This window comes from Oncorhynchus nerka, linkage group LG1, assembly GCF_034236695.1.
Source record: "Oncorhynchus nerka isolate Pitt River linkage group LG1, Oner_Uvic_2.0, whole genome shotgun sequence".
NCBI classification, from domain to species: Eukaryota; Metazoa; Chordata; class Actinopteri; order Salmoniformes; family Salmonidae; genus Oncorhynchus; species Oncorhynchus nerka.
In genome coordinates, this window is record NC_088396.1 from 19,565,797 (window position 1) to 19,576,946 (window position 11,150).

The following is an 11,150-nucleotide window of genomic DNA, read 5'->3' on the forward strand; positions in this document are numbered from 1 at the left end:
AGCCAAAAAACCACATGCGCCTAATGCAACCAAATGGCAAAATGCTGCCCTCATCCCATCCAACTTCCTATTGTTCTCAGTGCACTCCATTTGGAGGCTGTTTTCATCCTGCTATGAAACGCCAGTGAAACGTGTCAAAGAGCCACGGTTCTCCCCTCGTGGATCAGTGCTCTGATTCTCCCACGGCTCCCTAACGAGCCTTGATCGCTGGGTGCAATGAGTGAAAGGGGGAAAAGAGAGACATCCAGAGGTGTGGAAAAGTGCCAAGAGAGAAATGTCTGTAGAGCTGTGCATTGGAGACTGTCAATTCAATTCAATTCAATTCAAGGGCTTTATTGGCATGGGAAACATGTGTTAACATTGCCAAAGCAAGTGAGGTAGACAACATACAAAGTGAATATATAAAGTGAAAAACAACTAAAATTAACAGTACAATTAACAGACTGTCTCTGACCTTTATGCTACCACTGACATACAGTGCCTTGCGAAAGTATTCGGCCCCCTTGAACTTTGCGACCTTTTGCCACATTTCAGGCTTCAAACATAAAGATATAAAACTGTATTTTTTTGTGAAGAATCAATAACAAGTGGGACACAATCATGAAGTGGAACGACATTTATTGGATATTTCAAACTTTTTTAACAAATCAAAAACTGAAAAATTGGGCGTGCAACATTATTCAGCCCCCTTAAGTTAATACTTTGTAGCGCCACCTTTTGCTGCGATTACAGCTGTAAGTCGCTTGGGGTATGTCTCTATCAGTTTTGCACATCGAGAGACTGACATTTTTTCCCATTCCTCCTTGCAAAACAGCTCGAGCTCAGTGAGGTTGGATGGAGAGCATTTGTGAACAGCAGTTTTCAGTTCTTTCCACAGATTCTCGATTGGATTCAGGTCTGGACTTTGACTTGGCCATTCTAACACCTGGATATGTTTATTTTTGAACCATTCCATTGTAGATTTTGCTTTATGTTTTGGATCATTGTCTTGTTGGAAGACAAATCTCCGTCCCAGTCTCAGGTCTTTTGCAGACTCCATCAGGTTTTCTTCCAGAATGGTCCTGTATTTGGCTCCATCCATCTTCCCATCAATTTTAGCCATCTTCCCTGTCATGCTGAAGAAAAGCAGGCCCAAACCATGATGCTGCCACCACCATGTTTGACAGTGGGGATGGGGTGTTCAGGTTGATGAGCTGTGTTGCTTTTACGCCAAACATAACGTTTTGTATTGTTGCCAAAAAGTTCAATTTTGGTTTCATCTGACCAGAGCACCTTCTTCCACATGTTTGGTGTGTCTCCCAGGTGGCTTGTGGCAAACTTTAAACAACACTTTTTATGGATATCTTTAAGAAATGGCTTTCTTCTTGCCACTCTTCCATAAAGGCCAGATTTGTGCAATATACGACTGATTGTTGTCCTATGGACAGAGTCTCCCACCTCAGCTGTAGATCTCTGCAGTTCATCCAGAGTGATCATGGGCCTCTTGGCTGCATCTCTGATCAGTCTTCTCCTTGTATGAGCTGAAAGTTTAGAAGGACGGCCAGTTCTTGGTAGATTTGCAGTGGTCTGATACTCCTTCCATTTCAATATTATCGCTTGCACAGTGCTCCTTGGGATGTTTAAATCTTTTTGTATCCAAATCCGGCTTTAAACTTCTTCACAACAGTATCTCGGACCTGCCTGGTGTGTTCCTTGTTCTTCATGATGCTCTCTGCGCTTTTAACAGACCTCTGAGACTATCACAGTGCAGGTACATTTATACGGAGACTTGATTACACACAGGTGGATTGTATTTATCATCATTAGTCATTTAGGTCAACATTGGATCATTCGGAGATCCTCACTGAACTTCTGGAGAGAGTTTGCTGCACTGAAAGTAAAGGGGCTGAATAATTTTGCACGCCCAATTTTTCAGTTTTTGATTTGTTAAAAAAGTTTGAAATATCCAATAAATGTCGTTCCACTTCATGATTGTGTCCCACTTGTTGTTGATTCTTCACAAAAAAATACAGTTTTATATCTTTATGTTTGAAGCCTGAAATGTGGCAAAAGGTCGCAAAGTTCAAGGGGGCCGAATACTTTCGCAAGGCACTGTATCTGTTAAATATTGCCCCCCCGATTAAGAGTATGAATTTGGGGCCTTTGGAGATGACGGGACAAGAGGAAATATTATTGACAGATTGTGTGGTTCATTCTTGAATATCAAATAAATCCATTGCAGTTAATGGGGAACTTGAGATGTTGATTGCTTTAGAGACCTTTTATTTTCAAGTTGAAAGTAGTGCAAAACCTGTTTTGATGACTTGCGTCCTTATGTATAATTTTAACATAAACAAACATTCTATTTTAGAAAATGATGTTTAACTGAAAGACAAGCCGAAACAAATGTCAAAAAATGCAGGACCATATATAAAACAAGATGTCTGGGTACAAGTCAGTGAGGAAATGATCTAACTAGGCATGGCCTCTCCATGTGCATGGTGTTTGATTAGTAGTTAATGATAGACTGACCTTCCTATATACTCTGGCCTGACAGAGATTAACCTGTCGACGATTGGCCAAACCAAACACATGATCTCATGAGAAAACCAACTGCCGGTGTCCTCCATCAACAATCGGGCAACACCATAACGGCGGTGCCAGGAAAACCCAGTGTTTATGGTCTGGCCACCACTTAAGTGAGGATAACGGAGAGCGGTCCAACCCTACTGAGACTCAGGATGACATCATCTATTGAAGAGTGGTGAAACGTGTTCAGTAAAATGCCATCAATCACTTTTGACACACCATAAGGAGGATGGCTTTAAAACCCTAGAAGTAGAGACATTTTCCTTGTTTTGCTTTGTCTAATTTTGGAAAATATATTCTACTAAAGTCCCTTTTGTACATGGACACAGTGGAACACAGAGGACAAACCATGAGTTTGATTTTATGCAACACGTCTAAGAAGGTCCTGACCTGCTCAGGCTCTTGAGAGCTGCAAGGCAGGAAACACAGGATAGGAAGGAGCCAACTTGTATGTTTTTCCTATCTAATCACCCCCTCTCTATGATAGAAGAGGAAATGGGGTGAAGGGAGAGTCTCAGCTCAATAAGAATAATTACAAAGGCTTGTGCTGATAGCTCCAATGTATCCTTAGGAACTGAGCCAACTTGTTATTGAGAGAAAGGTCTGTTTACTTGCGGAACTTTGGAAATGGTTATATGCAAAGTGAACAAGACTTTTTTGAGCATGAACAGCAATCGCCGGCTTGGGTGCAACTGGACTTCAGCAACTGTTAGACTAATGATTGGACTCTTTTGATTGGCTGATCTAGCCATTATGTAAGCAGGGTTGAGAGGTTTTGTAAGGACACATTAAACCCCCCCAAAGGTCGATGTCTGCACCCCTGCAGAAATCGAATTAGCATAATTATTTTTTAAAGCATAGAAATCTGTCAGTTTAAGCTACAGATATCTGTTTTTTTTGCATTAGATGCATCTCAACCCACCGTCTATGTAACACTTCCGTGGTGAAAGGTGACAGAGCTAGAGCGATGTTTGTCAGACCATGAGAGATCCCGAAAATCACAAAATCGTCTGTATCATTCGAACAGTTTGGCCTACAAAAGTACCCCCACAAGCGTCTTGGGACTTCTATGAAGTCGGTAATGCCGATCTGCCAACTTCTGTATGTAGCATCCAAAAAATATGAGCCCTCTGTGTGAAGGTTAGACTCTCTCGAACACGTACATGTCAGTTGTTTTGCTCTAGCATGCCCACAGGCCTCGTAAGACTTGTCTGAAGGACCTCCGGTACCAGTTGAAAACATTTATGGAAGTATACAGTATATGGAGACTGTTAACTGACAAAAAATAAGGGGTTAAATGTCAAATGCTAAATAATGTTAAAACTAATATACCAAATGTTTCCTGGTCTTTCATATATCTTTCAGATATACTTTGGGGGGGACTGTTGTTCCATGTAGTGAATCTATTGTTTTGAGCATTTGTATGGGCTAATAGCAGTAAGGCCAAAAATAATTTTTCATCAAATAATTTGTACAGATTGTTATACTTCAAGGGATCTTAACATTCAAAATCAAATAGCTAAATGATCCTTCACCTTCTTAAAAATATCCATATAGTACTCCCCCCTCCTCTGGCTAAGACAGGGAACATCCATATAGTACTCCCCCCTCCTCTGGCTAAGACAGGGAACATCCATATAGTACTCCCCCCTCCTCTGGCTAAGACAGGGAACATCCATATAGTACTCCCCCCTCCTCTGGCTAAGACAGGGAACATCCATATAGTACTCCCCCTCCTCTGGCTAAGACAGGAACATCCATATAGTACTCCCCCTCCTCTGGCTAAGACAGGGAACATCCATATAGTACTCCCCCTCCTCTGGCTAAGACAGGAACATCCATATAGTACTCCCCCTCCTCTGGCTAAGACAGGGAACATCCATATAGTACTCCCCTCCTCTGGCTAAGACAGGGAACATCCATATAGTACTCCCCCTCCTCTGGCTAAGACAGGGAACATCCATATAGTACTCCCCCTCCTCTGGCTAAGACAGGGAACATCCATATAGTACTCCCCCTCCTCTGGCTAAGACAGGGAACATCCATATAGTACTCCCCCTCCTCTGGCTAAGACAGGGAACATCCATATAGTACTCCCCCTCCTCTGGCTAAGACAGGGAACATCCATATAGTACTCCCCCTCCTCTGGCTAAGACAGGGAACATCCATATAGTACTCCCCCCTCCTCTGGCTAAGACAGGGAACATCCATATTGTACTCCCCCCTCCTCTGGCTAAGACAGGGCTTAGACTCATATGGGTTAATGAACTCAATAGCTCTCCCTCTTTAATTGGTTGTGTCTGGAATGGTATAGAAGAGAGCGAATGGTATAGATCAGAATCCTCACAAAACAAATCAATGACCAATTGGCTGATAATATGTCTCCTTAAGTGTGGGACCTTTTGAAGTAAACCAAACAGAGATGGTAACCCTGAAACTAATAAGAGAAGCTGCTGTACTCCTAATACATTTACTTTCAAATTACAATCCACCTCACACATTTCTGAACCACATCTCTTGGGGAGGATGGTTTTGTCAATGTAGATTCCACTTGTTATTTCCACCTGCTTTATCAATGCAGTTGGATCAACGTGCGGGCAATCTTGGTGGTCGTGGTGTTGTTTACTGGTTGACCGTGGTTTTCTGGGAAGAGTAGGACTCCCCTCTCTCTGCCTCTCCCTCTCTCTTTCTCGTTACTCCCCTCACAACCCCCCTCCGGAAACACAACAGGGACAGGAGCTGAAATTTGAGAGGGTGTTCGGTCGTTACCCCTCTGTCCCTTTGCAGGGGTCACAGCTACGAAGAAGAGTCAGGTTGGTCGGATTTGTCTTTCCGTGCCTTGGGAAATACCCAAGGGGGATTATGGGTGAGGTGACCACGGCAATGCACTCTTTGTTTGTCATTTCACAGAGCAGCTATACTAACCCTGTATGTTATCTGAATCAGTGTGCAGGTCACATACATGTATTACAGATGGTTCTCAAATTAATCAGGTCTCTGCATATAAATACTTAGGGATATAGTTGGATGATATACTGTCTTTTAAAATGCATATTGACGAACTTTGTAAACGGCTAAAAAATCAAGCTAGGCTTCCTCTATAAAAACAGGACATGTTTTTCCTCTATAAATAGAAGACAAATTGTGCAAGCTACTTTTATGTCTGTTATAGATTGTGGGGATATTATTTACATGCATGCTACGGCATCAACACTTAAATCGCTGGATGCTACTTATCATTGCGCACTTAGGTTTATTACGGGTACTAGCTACAGAACTCACCATTGTGTTTCGTATCAAAATGTGGGTTTGACTTCGCTGTCCATGAGACGAGGACAACATGCTTGTTTGTCTATAAAGCACTTCTGAATAAGCTACCTTCTTATTTATCATCACTCATCAACATTATAATTATAATTCCTACAACCAGGTCTCAAGCATGGATTACACTTGAGGCCCATGCGACTTCCACAGAGTTGGGTATGGCTGCCTTTTCCTGTTACGCTCCTTGCCTATGGAAGAGCCTGCAGACTAAACTTAAACATGAGACTCTTGTCTTATTTTATTTTTGTATTGCTTGTAACTGTTTCGGGTAATGCAAGTTATTGTGCTGTTAGGGGAATAACCTGTTAGGGGAATAACCTGTTAGGGGAATAACCTGTTAGGGGAATAACCTGTGTGTAAATGTAATCTGTTGCTCTATTTTTTTTGTGTTAACTGTGATCGTTTTGTTTGTCTTGTGTAGTTTCTTAATCATTGTACCTACACTGTATGTGTAAACATGTGTACGCAGGGCCCAGCTGTAAAAGAGACCTTGGTCTCAGTATATGTTCCTTGTTGAAATAAAGGTATAATTTTTTTAATATTTGTTTTTATGCCCTTATAAAAGAGGTAATGACATAAACAAAAGTGTTGTCATATCACAAGAGTTGTGCTTTCGTGTGTTATTGTGATGGCTGTTGCACATTTCTAACATGCCACAGATTGTTAAAGCCTCTGGGTTGAGTGTCTGCTAAATGTAACGTAAATTAAACACGATAAGGACATATTCACCCAGGCACAGTTGAAATAAATTGAAGAGCATCAGTTCATCCCCTGAAATAAATAATAATTTGAAATGTCAAGATCAGGCCTGGATGCTTCCCTCATCCCCAGATGTCGGACCAGCCCCATGAATAAATAAAAGCACAAGCAAGAGCATTATCTTTGTGAGCATGCTCCTAAAGCTGGAGCCTAGTTAGGCTGTTTGCTGAGCAATCAATGGCAATTCTTCTAATGGCTTCGGTTGCCAAACAACACGCTGCCCATTTGTCCTCTTAAAAAGGAAAAAGGAATGAGAATGGTAATGAAATATCAGTAGAGGATTACACTTGAAAGCCCAACAATTAGAGTGCCCGAAATAGTTGTGTCCCCCAACCAGTATGTTTGACCTGCACACCCACGGTAATAATTCATGCCTAACGAGGCCCTTTATTATCACGTCCAATGCTATTTGTGTAAACCACCTGATGGTGCCAACCATCTGTTGAGATTTGACCAAGAGAAGTTCTGAAGCAGCAGCCGACCTGCATCACCCCGAAAGTTTCTTGAGGACTGTAAGTCTTAAGAGCCTAGCGCGCAAAGACAGTTGTGTCGTAACGCAGGCCCCGTTAACAGAAAATGAGAATTGAAGGATAAAGTATTGCCTTTTATTGTGTTACAAAAATTGATTTAATTGTAATTTTTTCGTCAACCATCTACACAAAACAGTCTGTAATGTCAAAATGAAAAAAAAAATCATGAATCAAATAGTGACGTTGCATAGGAATTCGACCCCTTTGTTTAGGCAAACCTACATTTAGGCCAGTGGTGGAAAAAGTACGTAATACTTGTCATACTTGAGTAAAAGTAAAGATAGTAAAAGTCCCCCAGCAAAATACTACCTGAGTAAAAATATACATAAGTCTCAAAAGTAAATGTAATTGCTAAAATATACTTAAGTATCAAAAGTAAAAGTGTAAATAATTTCAAATTCCTTATGTTAAGCAAACCAGACAGCACCATTTTCTTGTTTACTAATTTATTGACGGATAGTCAGGGGCACACTCCAACACCCAGACATGATCTACAAACGAAGCATGTGTGTTTGGTGAGTCTGCCAGATCAGAGGCAGTAGGGGCGACCAGGAATGTTCTCTTGATAAGTGCATGAATTAGACCATTTCCCTGTCCTGCTAAGCATTTAAAGTGTAACGAGTACTTTTGGGTGTCAGGTAAAATGTATAAAGTACATTATTTTCATTAGGAATGTAGTGAAGTAAAAATAAAAGCTGTCAACAAATATAAATAGTAAAGTTAAGTACAGATACCCCTGAAACTACTTGAGTAGTACTTTAAAGTATTTTTACTTACGTACTTTACACCACTGAATTTGTCTTAACAAATCACATAATACGCTACATGGACACACTCTGTGTGAAATAATAGGGGTTGATGTGATTTTTGAGTGACTAACCTTTCCTCTGTCCCCCATACATCCAACATGTGTAAGGTTCCTCAGTCTTGTATGGAATTTCAATCACAGATTCAAGTACAATGACCAGGGAACTTTTCGAAAGCCTCACAAAGAAGGGCAGTGATTGGTAGATGGGTAACAATAACAAATCAATAACAAATCAGGGATGTTACCATGAGGACGTTGATGATTTTAAAACAGCTACAGAGTTCAATGTCAACAACATTGTAGTGACTCCACAATAATGACCTAAATAACAGAGTGGAAAGAACAATACCATTTTTTGGGGAATTTAAAAAACATTTCCTGTGATTCAACAGCAAGTTACTGGCTAATGCGCTGCCAATTTACTGTCATTCAGTACCACCCCCACAGAATACAATATAAAATTGTATTTTTTTTGCGCCAAAAACCTTTTGTGGGTGCATGGTGTTGTTGTGGCTCATTAACACATTTTGAGGCGTGCCTTGTTGGAGGCTGTACTTGTTGCACCCGTTAGTGAGAGTGCTGTACCAATTTAAGTGATATGTGGTAGTAGATGCCCAGAAATCAAATGTATATAGGGGACAAATCAGAGTGCTAATAAGTCTCAAACCGTAAATGGTTTCTCTTTATGTATATCTCTGCTTGGTGGAGATTTCTCTATCCTTGTCTTTGGAATGGATGGACCAGGAGTCTGCAACGGTAATAGTGGCTTGATCGCAAATGGCCCTGTCTCTCTCCAGAAGGACTGGAGAAGACGGAAAGGTAACCAGACCCCCCCCAAGCATTCAGAACTAGCCCTGGACCAGCTGCCTGAGGAAAAGAGAACGAACGGCTGCCTAGATGAGCCTTACTCCCCCACCTTTCTTTTTCTCCATCTACCCTGCTCAGGCCACCACCAACTAGACCAGGACCAGCAGACCGCCAACCCCCGGGAGCAGACCAGACAGTATTAGCACCAGAACAAGAGGCACGGAGGAAGGAGATCACAGGGGAGTGCCTCCATTGACCTACGGGTCACAGGTTTCCAGGTGTGTCTGCTCACTGCTCACACTTCCTCCCCTTCCAGAACCGGAACAGAACAACGACCAGACTAGACAACACCAAGACTAGAACCAGGAACTATTCATCACCATACCAGAACAGGCGTGGCGGAAAGACCAATGATCTAGACCTACTCCCAGAGCGAGCAGGCCAGAGAGGAGTACAATCACTGACCTCCGGGTCAGGAACCGGATCAGTACCCGGAGGTCAGTTAAGGTACTCCTCTCTGGCCTGCTTGCTCTGGGCGTAGGTCTAGATCTTTGGTCCTTCCACCACGCCTGTTCTGGTGTTGTGTACCAGCAGGCCAGAGAGGTGTGGTGGACCAGCAGGCCAGAGAGGAGTACCATCACTGACCTCCGGGAGGCTAATATGGTGCTAATACTGTCTGGTCTGCTCCGGGGGTGGCGGTCTGCTGGTCCTGGTCTAGTTACACCAAACCAGATCCCGGTTCCCAGCACCAGACCACCAGACAAGGCACGGAAGAGGGACCAGATCAGACTTTCACCTAGAGCTGGCAGTCCACAGTGGAGTACTACCACTGACCCCTGGGGCTCCCTTATGTGTCGGCTTGTTCCTCAGGTTGTCCTTCCTCTCCACTACAGATCCCGACCCAGAACCTGCAGCAGCCCCAGTTCCCAGTTCCCTCTTCCCGGTTCCTGTTTCCCGGTCCACAGTACCAGCACCAGACCCAGCACCAACCCCTGGTCTCCAGTCCTGGTACTACCATGACTTCCAGTCCTGAACCAAGCACCAGCATCAACCCAGTTTTCTCCCTGCCCCAGCCCCAACACCAGCACCAACCCTGGACACCGTGCCGACCAACCACAAGTGCCACCTTCATCCAGCAACTGCCAGCCCAGATCCCACCCCTTCCGCAACACAAAGACACAGACACATTGTGGACTGACTGACTGACAGACTGATTGACTGACAGAATTATTCTCCAGATTGTTTTGTTTTTTGATTGTTATGTTTTTGCTTTTGCTTGATTAGATGACCATTTGGTTTGCCTAATTTGAATGGATTGCTTATTGTTTTGAAATGTTTATTATTTTGAATGTTAAAATAATATTGATTGACCTACAGTCAATCAATCATGTCAATGTGGAGCTACACGGAGTCCTCTGCATTGTTACAAAAATTGGGTGGCCTACAATTGCATCACATCCTCCATATGGAGCTTCCGGACGGAGCCTCCGGACAGCATTTCCGGATCAAGCATAAATCAGCTATGAGTCTCTCTGGACAAGAGCGTCTCCTAAATGACCAAAATGTCAATGTTAAAAATGAACATTTGCAAAGCACACTGCTGGGTATTATTCAAATGAGCTCTGCCCTCAAACTATTTGCATTTTGATCAAATCTGGCTGTCACGACTTCCGCCGAAGTTGGTCCCTCTCCTTGTTCGGGCGACGTTCGAAGTCACCGGCCTCCTAGCCATCGCTGATCCTCTTTTCATTTTCCTTTGGTTTTGTCTGGTCTTCCATCACACCTGGTTCCAATCCCATCAATTACACGTTGTGTATTTAACCCTCTGTTCCCCCTCATGTCCTTGTGGGTGATTGTTTGTTGTAAGTGCTTGTGCACGTCTGTCCTGGTGTGCGTTGGGTTATGTACCCATTTATTTTATTATTCTGTTTTCCGGTGGGTTTTGTTAATAAACTGCGCCGTTGGAAACACAGTTATATCTCTCCTGCGTCTGATTTCTCTGCCGCCAGTTCGCACCCCTCATACTGGCCTTGTTTGGGGGCAGAGTTCATTAGAATAATACCCGGCAGTGTGCGTTGCAAGTGTTCATTTTTACATTTACATTTACATTTTGGTAATTTAGCAGATACTCTTATCCAGAGAAACTTACAGTCAATGTATTAAACTAAGGTAAATAAGAATGTACTGTACCACAGTCATAGTAAGTTAAAAGAAAACACAATATCGTTACCGAGAGGATTTTAATGCTACTTGCAAGTATATTTGTATTCGAAAATACAAAATACATGTGTTCTAATTCAACTCTTACGAAGTAGACTGCATGAATTATAGTTCAGGCCAGTAACAAACAGATG